Source organism: Salmo salar, chromosome 17 (assembly GCF_965601325.2).
Source record: "Salmo salar chromosome 17, fSalSal1, whole genome shotgun sequence".
NCBI lineage: Eukaryota > Metazoa > Chordata > Actinopteri > Salmoniformes > Salmonidae > Salmo > Salmo salar.
The window spans coordinates 68,580,934-68,599,553 of NC_138307.1; the positions used below are offsets into that span (position 1 = coordinate 68,580,934).

At 42.4% G+C, this 18,620-nt stretch overlaps 1 protein-coding gene across 7 annotated transcripts in view; it reads left to right on the plus strand.

Moving 5' to 3' along the window:
* The first annotated feature begins 10,357 nt into the window (after positions 1-10,357).
* Positions 10,358-18,620, plus strand: part of LOC106609600 (plasma membrane calcium-transporting ATPase 1) — a 59,166-nt gene continuing 50,903 nt past the window's right edge. For 5 of the 7 annotated variants that reach the window (XM_045700050.2, XM_082964044.1, XM_082964043.1 and 2 more), the window contains exon 1: positions 10,358-10,472. The gene's annotated coding sequence lies outside the window, so the exon portion shown is untranslated. Of the gene's footprint in view, positions 10,558-18,620 lie in introns of all 7 variants that reach the window. The other 2 variants (XM_045700051.2, XM_045700049.2) reach the window with 2 other exon arrangements.

Here is an 18,620-nt window from a genome sequence, read left to right on the forward strand (position 1 = left end):
ACCTGCTGTTTTCAACTCTCTAGAGACAGCAGGAGCGGGAGAGATACTCAGAATGATCGGCTTTGAAAAGCCAACTGACATTTACTCCTGAGGTGCTGACCACCCTCGACAACCACTGTGATTATTATTATTTGACCCTGCTGGTCATCTACGAACATTTTAACATCTTGGCCATGTTCTGTTATAATCTCCACCCGGCACAGCCAGAAGAGGATTGGCCACCCCTCATAGCCTGGTTCCTCTCTAGGTTTCTTCCTAGGTTCTGGCCTTTCTAGGGAGTTGTTCCTAGCCACTGTGCTTCTACACCTGCATTACTTGCTGTTTGGGGTTTTAGGCTGGGTTTCTGTACAGCACTTTGAGGTATCAGCTGATGTAGGAAGGGCTTTATAAATCAATTAGATTTTAGATTTTTTTTTGATTCCAGGAATAGTGGAAAGAAAGTGAAAGCATTGGAAAACAGTTCAACATTGGTCATCCTGGGAATTAGTTTTTTCAGTTTTCAGGCCTATTACCCTCCCTTGTTTAGTGACCTTTGGTTCAAGGCTTGGCATTTATCCTCTGAGCAAAAATACACTTGATCTGATTGTGTTCTGACTGTATCAGTGATTCAGTTAGTCGTTTATGGGACCATTTCATGATGTCACTAGTTAATTGCTCAAAGCAAAGCACCTTCACCACCAATTAAATTGTGTCATTTCCTGTTTTCACCAATCAACTCCATCTATTCCCTTTATCCTGACCAATCACTGAGGTCACTGACAGTCACCAGGAAGTGAATTGCATAACAGACATTTGGACTGTCATTTGACAACCTCTGACTTGATGGAATTTGCATTTGCAGAGTTTCACAACTGAACAAACAGAGGTGAGGACAAGTCAGTAGCAGGAAAATACTTTCATAAACATTGGGACCTCTGTGTCTATATTATTGTGTAATATGGGGTGACAATCCATGTCCTTATACACTCTTAGAAAAAAGGGTTCCAAAAGGGTTCTTTGGTTGTCCCCATAGGATAACCCTTTTTGGTTTCAGGTAGAACTATTTTGGGTTCCATGTAGAACCATCTGTATAAAGGGTTCTACATGGAATCAAAAAGGGTTCTTTAAAGGGTTCTCCTATGGGGACAGCCAGATAACCATTTTAGGTTCTAGACAGCACCTTCTTTTCTAAGAGTGTATGCCCCTTTCATCTTCCCTGGGATTATTGTAAACAATAAACTAGTAATAGAGAGGAGGTCAACACTGAAACTATATTTGTTTTGCTCCATAATCCCAGGAGATATAACTACTGTATTGTATCAAAGCCAGGAGCAGTCTCAATGACCAGGGAGTGGATTGACTCAGTAAGCCCCAACAATGTTGTTATTAAGGGCTACTGTGGGTCATAGCTAGTTTTGATTATTTCATTACAGTGAAGACTCACTGCTTCTTCTTAGCTTATTTTATAAATTCCTTCCTCTTGTGATGGCTTGGTAATGGTTCTGTCCGTCTGTCCGTCCGTCTATTACGGGTGCATGGCTCTTGCTTATCCCCAGGCGGAGAAGAACAGGGATAATTGGAGCACTGAGCAAAGGGGGGAGACTCACACAGGGGTCATTACTTCACCACTAAGCATTTGAGTAAGCCTGGCTGGGCATATCTGACATATCCATCTGTTCTGGATCATGCAGACCGTATCTGCCTCTCTCGCTCTCTCTCAGCTGAGAATTTAATTTGCTCAACTGAGCAATTACCTGTATTTACTGTTACCTTGGAGGATAACAAAAGTTGATCTGATGTTGGATGATGATAAGGGTTAGTTAAGCCCACATTTTATATCTGGTATAACGTTAAAGTCTCATTTGGCCATAGGATTGGTTGAATAGTATATTTGCTTAAGGCCACTGAAATGACAATGTATTATATTTACAGCTAAGGGGTAGATTATATGGACTGTCTATTTCTACCCATCACCCTCCCCCAACTAATTATTTTAACCCTTTTCCCTTCCTCTCTCTCTCTCTTTTTTTTTACTGCTACTGTACTTTATTGTAAGGTCTGTGTTCATTGAAACAGCGTGGTCAGGGCCATTACCTGTATGAGGGCGAGGTGTGTGTTGTGTCCATCAAGGGCCTCCCAGCCGGTCAGGAAGCAGGGCCCCAAGGCCTGGCAGTATTAGCCTGTTTCTCTTCCTCTCCGTGCCATCCAGCCTCCAGCCCTCTCTCCGGGGGAATGACCCCTGTGTGAAAGGGAAGCGATGGGGGGGAAAGGCCACCTAGTTCCCACTGGATCCTCTCCTCTGTGCCCTATGCTGTGCCCCCCTACGTGCCTCTGTTCTGGGCAATAGAGCCAGGGCCTGTATTCATAAACCATCTGAGTGCTGATCCAGAATCAGGTCCATGTAATCTTATTCATTATGATCCATGAGGCCAAACTGAGCTGAGATCAGCACTCCTACTCTGAGACACTTTATGAATACAGGTCTAGATCAGACTGCTCTCATAATTAAGTTATTTTTTCTGTGATGTCCGCTCCACTGCTCGCTCACGCTGTGTGTCAAGTAAACATGGGATTTCGGTGGTTTTCGGCATATAATTCATTTGGAAGTCGTTAATTATTTTTCAGGGGCTGTGACGGTGCGCTGCCGAGAGGTTGAGTGGGCAGAGGCAGTGGGGGGCAGGTTTTTATTGGGCCAAGCTCCACGCCTAAATGAACAGCTAAACACGGTGAAAACGATCTGTAATTACGCCACTTACTGCCAATGTATCCCTATGTCACCTCTGCCAGGAAGCTGTCCAGCTGCCCCCGACTCCTCCTTTAAATAATAAGTACACACAGTGATATCTGTGACGTTTCAGTATCTGAATAACTATGTCAGTGTAAACAACTATTTAATTTAATTGACACTGTGCATACTTGAATAGTGTACCTACTGTGTACCAAACCATGTTAGTTCATAGAGTGCAAAGAGGCTGTTGCTGGGTAAAAATAATAAAGTTGAGCTTATGGGAAATAATTTTGTGAAAGTCTGAATTTCGGAATCTCAGGTGGTTTCTTTTCTGCCTCGCTGCCCGGTTGGTAATCAAGTCAAGACTATTTATATGTCCTATATTTTATGGTACGTAAAAATGTTCACTGACCTGAATGAAATACACTTTCCAGCCCCACCGCAGACTGGAGCCAGTGCAAATATAAATCCGGAAGATATCAATGGAAAACAGATCGCGGAAAAAAGGAGAAGTTCAGAGAAAGGCGGAGTCCAGAGTCAAATGTTGTCCCCTTCGGCTGACTAATCCCTCAACCATTGTTGAAGGCTGTGTCCCTAATAGCACCCTACTCCATAGGGAGTCCCCATAGGGCTCTGGTTAAAAATTGTGCACTAAGTAGGGAATAGGGTGCCATTTGGGAAGCTGACGTAATGTAACAGGTGGGGCTGGGCCGGTGTCCTTACTTACTCAGCCAGAGTGGGCACTTGAGGTGAATTATTGTTTGTGAGTGGAAACTTGGCCAGATAACCCTAGTGCTGCTGTCTCAGGACTGAGTAAGACCACTGTCTCCTCCCTCCCTCCCTCTTCCTCTCTTTCCAGTTCACATAGTTTCTTTGTGTGTCTCTTTCTATCTCTCTCTGTACGCCCCTTTCTCTCTCTCTGCTCTCTCTCTGCTCACCCCCATCCCTGTCTCTCTCTTTCTGTACACCCCCACTATCTCTCTACTCTCCTTCTCTGTATATCCCCGCCCCTCTCTCTCTCTTTCTGTACACCCCCCCTCTCTCCCTCTTTCTCACTCCGTCTGTACACCTCTCTCTCTCTTTCTGTACACCTCCCCTCTCTCCCTATCTCTTTCTCACTCACTCTGTCTCTCTCTTTCTTTTTCCCTTTCCCTTTCTTTCTCTCTCCCCCTCTCTCCACTGCAGCTCAGGGTCTAGCAGGGCTGTTAACATCTCTGTTGCTGTATTGCCCTGGTCAATGCCTGCTGCTGTAAATTCCAGGAGTAGTTGGAAACATAAACATAACCAGGACAGAACCCCCCTCCCTTTCCCCCTCTCTATCCTTCTCTTTCTCTCTCTCTACTGCTCGTTTCACTTTTGTCTCCCCTAACCCTGTGCTCATGTAACCGATGTGAAATGGCTAGCTAGTTAGCGGGGTGCGCGCTAATAGCGTTTCAATCGGTGACGTCCCTCGCTCTGAGACCTTGAAGTAGTTGTTCCCCTTGCTCTGCAAGGGCCGCGGCTTTTGTGGAGCGTTGGGTAACGATGCTTCGAGGGTGGCTGTTGTTGATGTGTGCAGAGGGTCCCTGGTTCGAGCCCAGGTAGGGGCGAGGAGAGGGACGGAAGCTAAACTGTTACACTCACCCTTCTGTTAACACTACTGCCTCACACCGGCTCTGGGCTCTGAGGGTCGTGGTGTGTGTGAGCCTCGTGGGAAAAGGTCGCCCTTGTGTGTGTGTACGTACGTGTCTGTGTCTGATTTGGCCACTGCTACTTCTCTTGGTGGAAAATATGGGGGCTGTCGTTGCTCGTCTTTTGCCGTGTCAGCAGTGTATGTGTGTTTATTGTGGAGGTAATTGGGAGCTCTAGACCACACTAACCCATGTTTGACCCTTCTCGGATTTTAGGAAAATGTGATTACGGTAATTATGGCAGGCTGATGATATGCTTGATGGAATGAGTGTTTCTCATTAAGATCTGTGGGCCCCAAACAACCTGCCTTGATATAAACCTTGACAGCACCTTAAATGGCACCCTATTCCCTACATATTACTCTAACTTATGTCAAACATAGTGCACTATATAGGGAACAGTGTGCATAGGGCTCTGGTGAAAAGAAGTGCACTATGTAGGGAATAGGGAGCCATTTGGGACCCAGACAACGTCTGATAATATAGACACTGTCTTAAGTACTGGCCGGGGCTGAGGCACAGTCAGTCCTACGCTAATAACCACTACCCTCTTAATACCAAATCCTCTATGTCCTTTAGATAGGGGAGATGTAGGTGTGAAATGTAACTGCACCCACTCTGTTGTTGAACACGACTTTATTCTGCGATGAAATTCAACACATCAACTTGGACCTTATCAGTGCCATCTATGTTTATATCAATGGATGTTTTTACAAAAAACTAAATATCTGCTTCTCTTCTACATCAAATTTGCAACATTTCTGTTTACACTATCCTTGGGTGTGATGGGGCCAAAGCCACATTCATGCTTTGTGTTAATGCTAGTATATAAACACACAAAAGTAGGGTATCTATTCAAATGTTTGTGTCTATTTCATTTTTCACAGATTTCTTATTTCCTCACACCGGATCCCCTCCCTCTCTCTCCCTCTCCCTCTCGCTCCAGTCACTCTAAAAGAAGGAAGTTGCCCTGCCAATGTGCTGAGCGAACGGAAACAAAGGTCTGTTTCAAGAAACAAAAGTCATGGAGAAAGATTGGTGACCACAGGAAGTCATAACACAGCATGTTCTGACAGATAGGAACCCTGGCAATTTCCACGTTCACACTTTCCGCTTTCTCAACATCGATCAAGGGTCACAAGACTGTAGAGCGTTACTGTACATGAATGGATGGGATAATGAGCCACTGTCATGTGTTTCAGTGAAACGTTCAGCACAGCAAACGGGAGGTTGATCTATCTTTTATATGATGGTAGTAGTCAAGCCTACATTTTCTTTCTCTCTCCCTGATTTGCTATCATACTTTCACATTTCCCTAAGTGTATTGTTACCTGTGTAGTCCTACAGTAGATCCCAGTAGATCTGTTTCAGAGGGGTTGGGTTAAATGCGGAAGACACATTTTGGTTGAATGCATTCAGTTGTGCAACTGACTAGGTATCCCCCCCTTATCAACCCCCAGTAGTATCACAAAATGTGATAAGACTCTAAGAGGTCTGCTACCAAGTTCACCCTCTCCATGTGCCTGGAACCAAAAACGCACAATGCCACCTGCTACACGTTGTTCTTTTTAACCCATAATTAGGCTATTCATCTGCTTTCTCACTCCAATGTCTGTCTGTGGAGCCCCATAATTACTGGTCTGTGTTAGGATAAACCCTAGACGGCGGCCATCTTGGGTATATTTGCTTGGCTTCTCTGAAATATCAACCTTAGAGTAGATGACTCTCATAGCTTTTGGTCTTTTGGGGATTATTCTCTCACTGCTAGATAATTTGATTATGTCAAACTTTATACAATGTGGAAATGTATCTTATAAGAATTTCCTCTTTTTATAGATTGGCGTGGTTTGTCACTATCTTTAGCCACAGGGTGTGAACACATTAACATGCACAGTGGTTTATAATGACACTTGACATTTAAAGTGTCATGCCAGGCTGAAAAACGTAAGAACTATTTCCACAGAGGGACTGAATCAACCAAACCGGGTTGATACAGCCTTCAGCTTTTGGGAAACGTTTGGTTTCCCCAAGATAAACCACAAGGATCAAATCACTAGAATGGACATTCAGATTTTTTAATATTTGTTTTTATTTATTTCACCTTTATTTAACCAGGTAGGCCAGTTGAGAACAAGTTCTCATTTACAACTGCGATCTGGCCAAGATAAAGCAAAGCAGTGCGACAAAAACAACAACACAGAGTTACACATAAACAAACGTACCGTCATAACACAAAAGAAAAATCTATGTACAGTGTGTGCAAATGTAGAAGAGTAGGGAGGTAGGCAATAAATAGGCCCTAGAGGCGAAAATAATTACAATTTAGCATTAATACTGGAGTGATAGATGTGCAGATGATGATGTGCAAGTGGAGATACTGGGGTGCAAAGAGCAAGAGGGTAAGTAATAATATGGGGATGAGGTAGTCGGGTGTGCTATTTACAGATGGGCTATATACAGGTACAGTGATCAGTAAGCTGCTCTGACAGCTGATGCTTAAAGTTTGAGAGGGAGATATAAGACTCCAGCTTCAGAGATTTTTGCAATTCGTTCCAGTCATTGGCAGCAGAGAACTGGAAGGAAAGGCAGCTAAAGGAAGTGTTGACTTTGGGGATGACCAGTGCAATATACCTGCTGGAGTGCATGCTACGGGTGGGTGTTGCTATGGTGACCAGTGAGCTGAGATAAGGCGGGGCTTTACCTAGCAGAGACTTATAGATGACCTGGAGCCAGTGGGTTTGGCGACGGATATGTAGTGAGAGCCAGCCAACGAGAGCATGCAGGTCGCAGTGGTGGGTAGCATATGGGGCTTTGGTGATAAAACGGATGGCACTGTGATAGACAACATCCAGTTTGCTGAGTAGAGTGTTGGGGGCTATTTTGTAAATTACATCGCCGAAGACAAGGATCGGTAGGATAGTCAGTTTTATGAGGGTATGGATGGCGGCATGAGTGAAGGAGGCTTTGTTGCGAAATAAGAAGCCGATTCTAGATTTAATTTTGGATTGGAGATCCTTAATGTGAGTCTGGAAGGAGAGTTTACAGTCTAACCAGACACCTTATAATTCAAGTCAATGTTCTGTGATGGTTAGATGGGTAATTGTATTTCTATGACTTGAAGTCCCAAAACACCTTTGAAAATATCAACCCTGGTTTAAGGTTTTATTTTTTTTATTTCAACAATGATTAAATAGTTGATTTAGTAATATATGTTGTATTGTAAGGAAATTAAGCCAAGGTATTTTAAAGTGCCCATAGCATACACGGGCTGAAAGTGTCCCTTCATAAAGTAAATAATTTGTTGTCTTTATCCATTGCTCTAATGACCAGACAATCTGGATTGTCTCAGAAAGCCCTGCTTGGAACAGTTCATGAGCTTCATTGCCTGTTGAGAAATGGGTTTTGTTCATTTCTGCACATCAAGACCATTCCCAAAGTCTTTAAATGGATTTAACCGCTGTTAAACTGAGCTCAACTGAGCAAACATGCCGAATGTTAGCACAGAGCATAATTCAAATTCATTGGCTGTCATACTTAGATAAACAATAGCAACTACAAACATTGTTTAGCTTGCTAGTAATGGGAGAACAAATCATGTTACGGAAAGACGCTCAGAGAATGGATGGCATCCTCCACTGCAATAAATCATGCTCTTATTTGATTTACCCACCCAACTTTTAATGAACTATTCCTAATGACTTTCTCATAGTCCCAAAACACCTGTGTGTGTGTGTGAGGGAAGGCGGGCGGGCGGGCAAGCATGTGTGTGTGGGCATGCTTCATTTTGTCTCTGCAGTATATATGTGTGTGTGTGTATATATATATATATATATGTGTGTGTGTGTGCACTCAACCTCATCAAATTTGCAGCGTGGATCTCTTTTTTCCATGGCAGCCAGCGACATCATCACCCATAGCATGAAACAGCTAGGCCCTGTGGTGGAAAGGGCTGTATCCCAAATGGCTCCCTATTCCATACATAGTGCACTACTTTTGACTAGATCCTTATGGGCCCTGGACAAAAGTAGTGCACTATATATGGAATCGGGTGCTATTTTGGACGTAGTCAAGCAAAATTGCTCTGCTCTCCGTGTTAGAGGGACATCTGCTCGAGGGCCCGGGCACAATGCTACAGGCCTCCAATCGGAGAGACCCAAAATGAGAGCCTCTAAAGCTGAACTGTGTGTGTATGAAAGAGGGGGAGAGAGAACTTTAAACTGGCACACATAAAAATAGGATACGTGTTTTCCCACAGCTCCACAAGATTTGGAAGGCCTGCAAGGAAACTTGTTTGCTTGCCTCATGTGGCTCATGAGAGGCCTACATATTACTTTTGAAAAGATATCAGCTGCATAACTCCTGTGGTGAAATGCTTCTGGTTTGAACTTCGAGTCAACAGCGGTCATTGACACCCAGTCCCAGAGACGGCTAAGAGGGACACTGAAAATGGAGGACTGGAGATATTTATGTTGTGTTCATTTCCTTCCCCTCTCTCTGTTCTGTTCCTCCCCAACACTGGGGATTCCGATTGAACATTACCACATTTAGGTCCAAATTACACAACGTTTAAACAACTTCTTTCTCCTGTTTATGAATCCAGAGCGGTAAATTGAAGAAGTGCAGCAATGTTTTTTGTGTTCAAAAATTAGACCCATTAAGTGAAGAGTAGCTAATATATGGCTATGGATCCTGGTCAAATAATATGTGCATTCTTTACACAGTTGAAGGTCTGCATGCATTGCTTTGATGTAATAATCATAGAGCCAGTCTGGCAGAGATTATGCAGCATTATGTATGCTCAGATCAATATGGGTCAGATAATGGGTGCAGAGAATACACAGATCAATGCTAGCTAGACGTCACACGCACACACACACACACACACTCCGACACACACGCATGCACACAATGACAAGTGCACACAATGACAAGTGCACACACTTGCAAACACACACACACACGCGCGCGCATGTACTGTACACACACACACATTCAAGGGCGACCTTGTCCACCGAGTCTCACACACACACAGCTCTCTTGCACCTCTCATGGCATCTCCTGTGTGCCTCTGGAAATGTGACATCAACCACTTAACAACCTGATATCACACCCTCATTCAAGGAACAACGCCACTATCTGAAGTTAACAACTATAAATGGATTGACTCAGAGGTAATGTAGAGCTTCATTGTTAAACTCAGATTAATGACACAAACCCGGGGAGCCAGGGTGGGAAAATGTAATATGTTGAAGTTTAGTGCAAGATGTCATGTACTCTGTACATTGAAATTTTAGCCTTATGTATAATATGAGTAAGTCCTGCAGTGTTGGAAGAGAACAAGGTGCCACTATTTCAGAACAGCTTTTGGTGTATAATGCAATGCATGCTCAGTGTGTGTGTGTGTGTGTGTGTGTGTGTGTGTGTGTGTGTGTGTGTGTGTGTGTGTGTGTGTGTGTTGGTAGGCTATTCAGATAGTCAGTACTTGTGATTCAGACTTGATTTGTGCTATATATATATATTTTTTTCACTGCAATATAATAGGCAGATTCTGTAGCCCATTTGAAACGAATGTGTCGCTCCTTCACCCTTATGTGCTGAAGAATCAAACACTGAAGCATTGAATACATAGAAAAATCGCGACGTCATGGAAAGAATGACGTCAGGTTTGATTAGCCGCCGGGAAGGTGGGTGGAGCTAACACAACCGACAGGGCCAGGGAGATGCACACACAAATAAACAGATGTCAGTGATCATTTAATGCTGGTTAAATCATACGATGTAAGAACTGATCTTTGCATGCATCAGATTTTTATAAAGTAAGACCGGGCAAAGAGTGAGTGCGAGGATCTCCATCCGTGAACGGAGTTGATGACGTAACCGTTTCCACGGGCGACTGATATGTTGGTTAAGCCAATGGGGATCTACATTGGCCTTATTGCCCCTCCCCCTGACGTGAATCACATGTCCCTTGCGATGTTGTGACAGTGTAGTGGGCGGGATTTTTACTACAGATCGGGAAACAGGGGCAGTCTGTAGTGAGATACTGAGGAGAGGGAAAGAGAGGAAGGACTCAGAGGTAATATTCGGATAACGGAGTAAGTACTTTGTTAGATTTTTTTTTTTTGCACACAAATATATATTTCCATAAGTAACATGGACATAAGCCAAGCTTTGATTCTGGTAAGCAATAGCGAACAGGTTTGGTTTTATCTCCTTACTACAGTTTTAGTTTAACGGTAAACGTTAGCTAGCTCAATGCAGCTGCTCGTGAATTCATGTCTACCTTGCAAGCTAGCTTCTACTTGGGTAAGAAGATGGAACAACTGACATTGAGCTTATTGTTCTTTACACCACAATTTGTTTCGGACATTAACCTACCTAACGTTTTCCAGAACAGGATCTTATTGACAAGTTCATGGAATTTCCAACGTATTGTAACGTGCGAAAATACTAACTCGCGGGTGACTTGGTGTTTGAAAAGTTGTGTAGCTAAATAACGTTAGCGGTGTAACGTTATTTTGAAATGGGTTCGACTGCACACACTAGGTTTGGAGGAGCTCGTGGACAGGGGGTGGAGGTTGACGCCTAACCTCTACTGTACTAAGGAGTGAAGAAGAAGCAAAAGTCGTAGTGAAAACAACTTGAAATAACCAAGTGCCTCATAGCTTGTTGAATTATTTGTGAGTAGTTAGCTATGTGAACGTTATTTGAGTCCAGCCATGCTGGTCGACTCGGACTCCAATTTAATTAATTCAGAATCTTAATTGCTGGGTTATTTTTTTATTCAGCCTGAACTTGTTATTAACGTAACGTTAGTTGGCTAATAGTTGACTTGACACATGCAGTGTGTTCACTCCATAATGAGTCAATAACCTGTAACAGTTAGGTTAGCGTAACTTTGGTTAGCTTTCTTGCCGCACAAGGACCACATCCGTTGCTTTATGGTACTGTTACATTTTATACATAAGTGACTTTCTCAATTGAAAATCAACGTTAGTTGCCTTACGTTTTGCTTGGTTACATCGGCAATTTTGCCGGTTAGCTACCTAACGTTAAGCCTTGACGACGACGGGTACTCCACTTGAAATTATTCCATGGTGTTATTCCACTGCACTGGTCGGTTCTAATGTCAGGTGCCCAGTTGGTTAGCCAACGCTAACGTTAGCTAGCTAGAGAGTAGTAACCAGTGGTTGACTTGTGACATAGCTAACTTGCTAGCTAGGTAACAGTCCTAACTGACAGCTAACGTTACCCAGTTAAACGAAGGATAGCTAGCTAGGTGAAGCGTTAGTGAACCAGCTGCTAACATTGGCTAACCTACCTTTAACGTTACATGTTTTGCAACGGTAGCTACGCCGCAACACATCGTTAAGTTAGCTACTAGCACTTCTGTCTGAACTCCGTCTTTGGAACCTGTCCTGGCACTCTGGATGCCAGCTGAGATGCCGAAATGTCAACTTAGCTAACGTTAACAAGTTACATAACCGCCGGTATATCTATTTAGTTGTAGCAGTGTCCATAGCTGATCCATCTAACTAGGTACGACAGATCCATTATCCTGTCATGCTTTCTTTTCGTTCAGTGTGCCACCATTAGCTACCAACCTCGAGCGTGATTATTTGTTCACGTTATGACAAGGCAACGTAACCAATCATTTGACCTTGACTACAGATAGTCCAAAGGCAATTTTCTACATATTTTTCTATTGCAGAGCTTATGTACTGGTCCCAGTGTGATAGGCGACGAGCTATCACGTTTTGGTGTCTAAGAGAAGGGATCAGTCCTTATCCTATTAAATGGCACCCGGCGTGCTGCACTTTGCCAGCAATGCATTCTAGTCTCTGCTGAATGCTGAGCTTCGAATGAACGCTGCTGGTTGACCATGTGGATTACGATCACTTATCGTTTGTGAATCTGTCATCAAATTGCAAACATTGGGGATTCCATTGATCTGTGCAACGCTTGTATTGAAGTCTAGTAATGTGCATTAATATGCATCCACAATACACATGGTATAATATTTTAAGAATTTCCAATGCTGTAGTCATGTAAGAGAGGTATGGTGATCATTGGACAAGTTGTATAAAATAACGTTAACAACCCATATCGGTGTAGGATATGATTTTAAGCTTTTTTGGTGTCAGGGTGTTCTGATATGTGAAATATCATTGTTCTCTCTGCTGACTGCTGTCAATTTGATCAAGATTTCGTTTCATTCTGAATATATTCATGGAATTCAATAGGAGTGGGATTTCTATCTTCTAGACATTTGCCTTTTATAGATCCATACATTTTGGCCATAAAAAAAACCAACCTTTGACTGTGTGTCTGAGGCTGTAGTTTTAACCAAAACTGTCTTATCACTCAGGAAGGAAGCAGTGCAGCAGACTAAACTGAGCATACAGTAATATAAACCTTCTCACTTGCATGGTATTGGTCAGCTTTTGTCCCTGTTCAATTATTAAAACAGGTGTATGTTCTGTGTATTGCATAGGATTTCTATACCAATGATTCATGAGAAGTTTCATGATCGGCTGACTAATTATTCGTCGGATACTAGTACTGAATAGGATTTTAAGTCTGTCTCTGGTCTTACGTTGTTTTGGAAAGTAGGCCTTTGAGTGGTTGTGGTTCAGTCAGAGGTTTTAACCTAATTAAATCGGCAGGCCGACACCACCTCAGTACAATAGCTATAGGATTTCAGTCTTCTCGTTGTAACACATTTCTTGGTAAATTAGGATTATTGAGCAGCAGTAGGCTTTGTAGTTAATATTGATGGCATTTAGAATAGACAGGTGTGAAAGTATAACACGTAATAGGCTTGTTTATTAGCGAATAGGTACTATGATGTAACATAATTATCCTGTTAAACAAAGTTTCGGAAAACGTGCTGTCTATTCCAGGTAATGATTTGGCCCTGTCGACCCTGCATCCCAGACTCATCGTGGACATGGACCCTGGCGGGGTTGCCTGATGCGTGTTCACTCAACTGGCTACCTGCTAAACCATATTTCCCACTCATGTTGAACATTGTCTATAATTGTCAGGAATTCTAACATTCTGCATCAAATCTATGAAATGACTACTATAATCCTCCTTTTGTCTTACGTAAGACCTACTATAGAAACTTACTAACGGAGACTCCTACTGCAAAAGGCACAATTGGTTATGTAAAAGGAAATGGAGCCGTTGTCACATTAATCTGAGGTGACATTCAACCCCATGTAGGCCATCATGGACAGCGCAATATAGTCTGCTGTACTATTAACCTCTATGGGCTAGGTGGGACGCTTGCGTCCCACCTACGTAACAGCCACTTGCAGCCTGTGGCGCGATTTTCAAAACCTTAAAAATCCTATTACTTCAATTTCTCAAACATATGACTATTTTACAGCTATTTAAAGACAAGACTCTCGTTAATCTAACCACACTGTCCGATTTCAAAAAGGCTTTACAACGAAAGCAAAACATTAGATTATGTCAGCAGAGTACCAAGCCAGAAATAATCAGACACCCATTTTTCAAGCCAGCATATAATGTCACCAAAACCCAGAAGACAGCTAAATGCAGCACTCACCTTTGATGATCTTCATCAGATGACAACCCTAGGACATTATGTTATACAATACATGCATGTTTTGTTCAATCAAGTTCATATTTATATCAAAAACCAGCTTTTTACATTAGCATGTGACGTTCAGAACTAGCATACCCCGGGCAAACTTCCGGGGAATTCGCTAACATTTTACTAAATTACTCACGATAAACGTTCACAAAAAGCATAACAATTATTTTAAGAATTATAGATACAGACCTCCTCTATGCACTCGATATGTCCGATTTTAAAATAGCTTTTTGGTGAAAGCACATTTTGCAATATTCTAAGTACATAGCCCAGGCATCACGGGCTCGCTATTTAGACACCCGGCAAGTTTAGCACTCACCATAATCATATTTACTATTATAAAAGTTTGATTACCTTTTGTTGTCTTTGTCAGAATGCACTCCCAGGTCTGCTACTTCAATAACAAATGTTGGTTTGGTCCAAAATAATCCATCGTTATATCCGAATAGCGGCGTTTTGTTCGTGCGTTCCAGACACTATCCGAAATGGTAAAGAAGTGTCGCGCGCATGGCGCAATTCGTGACAATAAAATTCTAAATATTCCATTACCGTACTTCGAAGCATGTCAACCGCTGTTTAAAATCAATTTTTACGCCATTTTTCTCGTAGAAAAGCGATAATATTCCGACAGGGAATCTCCTTTTCGGCAAACAGAGGAAAAAAAATCACAAAGGCGGGGGCGGTCGGGTCACGCGCATAAGCCCAGAGTCCCTTTATCGTCCACTTGAGAAAGGCGATAATGTGTTTCAGCCTGGGGCTGGAATGACGACATTCTGTTTTTTCCCGGGCTCTGAGCGCCTATGGAAGACGTGGGAAGTGTCACGTTAGAGCAGAGATCCTTAGTAAAAGATAGAGATGGAAAAGAAGTTCAAGAAATGGTCAGACAGGCCACTTCCTGTAAAGGAATCTCTCAGGTTTTGACCTGCCATTTGAGTTCTGTTATACTCACAGACACCATTCAAACAGTTTTAGAAACTTTAGGGTGTTTTCTATCCATATGTAATAAGTATATGCATATTCTAGTTACTGGGTAGGAGTGGTAACCAGATTAAATCGGGTATGTTTTTTATCCAGCCGTGTCAATACTGCCCCCTAGCCCCAACAGGTTTTAAGTAGGCCTACATTGTATAATGCTGCTTTTTACTCACGCTGGTGTGATGCGTATCTCCTCAATATTGTAAGGGAAAGGATATTCCACACTGCGGTTTGAAGGCAAGTTGAGTCTGACTCATGCTGCCTCAATTAGGCTCGAGTCTAAACAAACACATAAGCTCATATTTCCTTCTCTATCGAACAAGTGTTTTCTTTTTAATCAAATTAGCATAGAGATATTAAAGATAAAGAGCATTTTCTTAATTTAGGGTTTTACTATTTTTTTACATTGTAGAATAATAGTTTTGATGTCTTCACTATGAAATAACACATGGAATCATGTAGTAACCAAAAAAGTGTTAAACAAATGAAAATATATTTTAGTTTCTTCAAAGTAGCCACCCTTTGCCTTGACAGCTTTGCACACTCTTGGCATTCTCTCAACCAGCTTCATGAGGAATGCTTTTCCAGCAGTCTTGAAGGAGTTCCCACATATGCTGAGCGCTTGTTGGCTGCTTTTCCTTCATTCTGCGGTCCAACCCATCTCAACTGGGTGGAGGTTGGGTGATTGTGGAGGCCAGGTCATCTGATGCAGCTCTCCTTGGTCAAATAGGCCTTCCACAGCCTGGAGGTGTGTTGGGTCATTGTCCTGTTGAAAAACAAATGATAGTCCCACTAAGCGCAAACCAGATGGGATGGTGTATCGCAGCAGAATGCTGTGGTAGCCATGCTGGTTTTGTGTGCTTTGAATTAGGGCTGGGCGATATGACGATATATATTGTGTGACGATAGAAAAACGTCTATCGTTTCATATTATCAATTGGACACGTGTGGAAGGAAATTCGCCACACAAACAAACATGGAGAGTGAACGTGGCACGGTTTGACAACAACCAGAAAACCGTCCCCTGCAAAATATGCCGCAGGCTGGTCCCGACCACAGGCTCAAACACCACTAACCTCTAACACCTTCGCAAGAATCACGTGAAACAGTATGGAGAGAGTCTACGGATGAGACCCCAAAAAGTACAGTCGGGTGCTCAAAACAAACCCCAGACTCAGACGTTGCAAGAGGCTTTTGCCCACGGCACACCATATGGCAAAGAATCACGAAGATGGAAGGAGAGAACAGCTGCCGTTACAACTTACATCTGCAAAGACATGGCCCCAATTTACACGGTCGAGAAACAGGGGTTTCGTGAGTTAGTGCAAACACTCGACCCAAGGTATCAAATGCAAATACATTTTATTTGTTGAGTATAATTCAAAATGTAATAAGAAATAGGCCTTTACATGTGGTCACTTAATATACACTATTTATTCATTGAAATTACAGAATGTGCTATATCGTGATGTGTCATTATCGGGATATGAAATTACCTATAATCGGGATATAAGATTTTGGCCATATTGCCCAGCCCTACTTTGAATTCTAAATAAATCACTGACAGTGTTACCAGCAAAGTGCCATCACACCTTCTCTATGCTTCACGGTGGGAACCACACGTGCAGAGATCATCCGTTCACCTACTCTGCATCTCAAAGACATTTACAATTTATCAGTCTAATGTCCATTGCTCGTGTTTCTTGGCCCAAGCAAGTGTCATCTTCTTATTGGTGTTTTTTAGTAGTGGTTTCTTGCAGCAATCTGACCAGTGCCTTGGACCGCTCCCGAGTGCTGCAGCGGTCTAAGGCTTTGCATCTCAAGGCAAGAGGCATCACTACAGTCCCTGGTTCGAATCCAGGCTGTATCACATCAGGCCGTGATTGGGAGTTCCACAGGGCGGACCACAATTTGGCCAGGGTAGGCCGTCATTCTAAATAAGAATTTGTTCTTAACGGGATTTGAGCCCAAAGAAGTTAACGGGATCGATTTGACAACAGCCAGTGAAATTGCAGGGCGCCAAATTCAAACAGAAATCTCAAACATACAAGTATTATCCGATTTTCAAAAAGGCTACGGTGAAAGCATACCATGCAATTATGTTAGGTCAGCGCCTAGTCACAAAAAAACAGCCATTTTCCAGCCAAAGAGAGGAGTCACAAAAAGCAGAATCACTAACCTTTGATCTTCATCAGATGGCACTCATAGGACTTCATGTTACACAATACATGTATGTTTTGTTCAATGAAGTTCATATTTATTTCCAAAAATCTCAGTTTACATTGGCGCGTTATGTTCAGTAATGTTTTGCCTCAAACATCCGGTGAATTTGCAGAGAACCACATCAATTTACAGAAATACTCATCATAAACTTTGAAAAATACAAGTGTTATACATAGGATTAGAGAAACTTCTCCTTAATGCAACCACTGTTAATACAAGCCATACAGATACCCGCCAAGTTGTGGAGTCAACAAAAGTCAGAAATAGCGTTAAATATTCACTTACCTTTGATCTTCATCGGAATGCACTCCCAGGAATCCCAGTTCCACAAATGTTCGATAATGTCCATTTATGTCCGTGTTTAGTTCACTAATCCAAATGCACAAAGCGCGGGCACTAAGTCCAGACGAAAAGTAAAAAAAGTAAGTAGAAACATGTCAAACGATGTATATAATCAATCTTTAGGGTGTTTTTATCAAATCTTCAATGATATTCCAACCAGACAATTCTGTTGTCATTAGAAAGGAAAGGGAACGACCACACGCGAAACTAAACTAAAGGCTTTCAGCCTGACCAATTGTTGAAACAGCTCTTATTCGCTCCCCTTTCACAATAGAAGCCTGAAACAACTTTCTAAAGACTGTTGGCATCTACTGGAAGCCTTAGGAAGTGCAATCTGACCCCATTTACACTGGATATTGGATAGGCAATCACTTAAACTACAAACCTCAGATTTCCCACTTCCTGGTTGGATTTTTCTCAGGTTTTTGCCTGCCATATGAGTTCTGTTATACTCACAGACATTATTTTAACAGTTTTGGAAACTTTAGAGTTTTCTATCCAAATCTACTAATAATATGCATATCCTAGCTTCTGGGCCTGAGTAGCAGGCAGTTTACTTTGGGCACCCGGATGTGAAAATACTGCCCCCTAGCATAAGAGGTTAACTGACTGGCCTAGTTAAATAAAGGTTACATAAAAAAATAATAATACAATTAAAGGAAGGCCTGATTCACAGTCTCCTCTGAAAAGTTGATGTTGAGATGTCTTACTTGAACACTGAAACACTTATTTAGGCTGCAATTTCTGAGGCTGGTAACTCTAATGAACTTATCCTCTTAAGCAGCGGCAACTCTGGGTCTTCTTTTCCTGTGGCGGTCCTCACGAGAGCCTGTTTCATCATAGCGCTTGATGGTTTTTGCGACTGTACTTTCAAAGTTCTTGAAATGTTCCGTATTGACTGACCTTCATGTCTTAAAGTAATGATGGACTGTCGTTTCCCTTTGCTTATTTGAGGTGTTCTTGACATATGGACATGGTCTTTTACCAAATAGGACTATCTTCTGTATACCACCCCTACTTTGTCACAACACAACTAATTGGCTCAAATGCATTAAGAAGGAAAGTTAATTTGTGGAAT